The sequence below is a fragment of the Stegastes partitus genome, unplaced genomic scaffold, assembly GCF_000690725.1.
Source record: "Stegastes partitus isolate 25-593 unplaced genomic scaffold, Stegastes_partitus-1.0.2 Scaffold855, whole genome shotgun sequence".
Lineage (NCBI taxonomy): Eukaryota > Metazoa > Chordata > Actinopteri > Pomacentridae > Stegastes > Stegastes partitus.
This window is the reverse complement of record NW_007578586.1, coordinates 71,228-73,104: the sequence shown is the minus strand read 5'-3', so window position 1 is coordinate 73,104 and position 1,877 is coordinate 71,228. Positions and strand designations below refer to the sequence as shown.

Sequence of the window (1,877 nt, the reverse complement as noted above, 5' to 3'; positions counted from 1 at the left end):
CTCGTCTCCTAGTTTCCATCTCCTTGTCTCCTTGTTTCCTATCTTGTCTCATAGTTTCTTTCCTCATCCCCTAGGTTCCTTCCTCCCCTCCTCCGTGCTCGGTGGTGCCCCACTACCCTCCCTCTGTGTTTGTGACTCACACACCTGCATGTGTTAGTTTTGTTTTGACGTTGTGTGTGTCAGTGTGAGCGGCTGACACACAAACGCCGACCGCCGATGTGAAACAGGAAGTTGTCGGCGGTTCTGAGAATCGCCGCGGTGACGGGTCATGTGACTTGCTGGAACCTGAACCAAAGTGGAGCTCATTTGCATACAGCAGAGGAAGTGCTTGTGGTGCAGCCTGTGTTTACTGGTGGTTTGCTGCTGCTGCTGCTGCTGCTGTCACTGGGACTGGTCCATATCTGATCAATAGTCCTCTACTTTATGGGTTTTAGTTGTAACTTTTCGGTGCATTTTCTTTCCAGTGAGTCGTGTTTGTCGCACTTCTCAGAGCTTTTTGTTTGCTGAAACTGAACTTTTTATTTTGAAAGCAGATGTGTCAGATATTTACTGGTTGCAGCTTCTTCAGTGAGAAATGTCAGGTGTCATATTTCAGCTCCGTTTTATTTGTATGGCGCCGTTTCCAACATGTGTCATCACACAGCACTAACCCTGTTGATGTTTTAAAACAGGGGTTCTCAACTGGTCTCACTCTGGGACCCACATTTTCCCGAGGTCATTAAGTCGTGACCCATTTTTTTAGAATTCAATATTCAATATATTTTCCTGTGCAACATGCGTTTCAGAGCTTATAACCATGCACAGTAACTGGACCATGACAACTGCATGTACAAAACCGCACAAAATAAAAAAGGGCACAAAGCAACATGATTTCACTCCATTTTGAGCAAATTAATAATAAACTAAGGAGGACCGTGACCACTGCATGAAAAGTGAATAAAATAAATATCAGAACTACTCTAAAACAAAATTTTGGCCTCATCAGGTCATGTGTTGAAGTTAATGAGACAGTTGGGCTCGTGCTCTACTCCTGATCACAGTTCCAGAGTCTGGGCTGACAGCAGACAGAGCTGCTCTCACATCATGCTCAGTGTCCAACCTGTTCCTCTGCTGTGACCTGAGCTGGACCAGGGTAGAGAAGCTACTGTCACACCAACAGGCTGAGCTGAATGCTAAGATTGTTTTACCTGCAGGAGTGGTGAGGGATGCTCAGCCATCACATCGCTGCACCAGAAGAGGGAAAGGCTGACCTCCCCACATCTCTTTCTCAGCGTCTGATCACATGACAGCTCCAGCAGCTGATGCTCTGGTGCAGCCACATTTCGTTGTCAAACACTTCTGCGTCCAGGGAGTTGGTCTCAGAGAGGAATGTGGCCATTTCTGGCTTAAGTTCGTAAAAGCGTGACAACATCTTCCAACTCGACAGCCAGCGGACTTCTGAGTGGGCGCAGACGGGCTGGAAGTGGCGGGACGCAAAGGCAGCTTTTGGCTACTTAGACCAGTTTAGGTGTTTACGTTCGCGTCAACAGCACCGTTTCCACGGCAGCAGCAGCTGCGGGGTGGGGGGGAAGCTTATTATTCAGACGGGGGGTGCAGGTGATGAGTTTTAAATAAAATTATTTAAAAATAATAATAAAAGTTTTTTCAAAATAAAAAATAAGTCCAACCTGAGACGCACATTATATATTATTTATTTTTGCCCAGCTGTCCGCGACCCACCCAGAACAGGTCCGCGACCCACTTTTGGGTCGCGACCCACCAGTTGAGAACCCCTGTTTTAACGTATTAAAATACTCAACAAAAAAACACAATGAAAAATTGGAAAATGTCTAAAAGGTCTTAATAAAATGCCACGTGATAAAAATTTGTAGAAGATC

General features: G+C 45.8%; 1 protein-coding gene across 2 annotated transcripts in view; it reads left to right on the top strand.

Annotated features, from left to right (window-relative positions):
- The window catches only part of otud5a (OTU deubiquitinase 5a), a 22,486-nt gene that overhangs the window by 13,647 nt on the left and 6,962 nt on the right, over nucleotides 1-1,877 (top strand). The window lies entirely within an intron of this gene.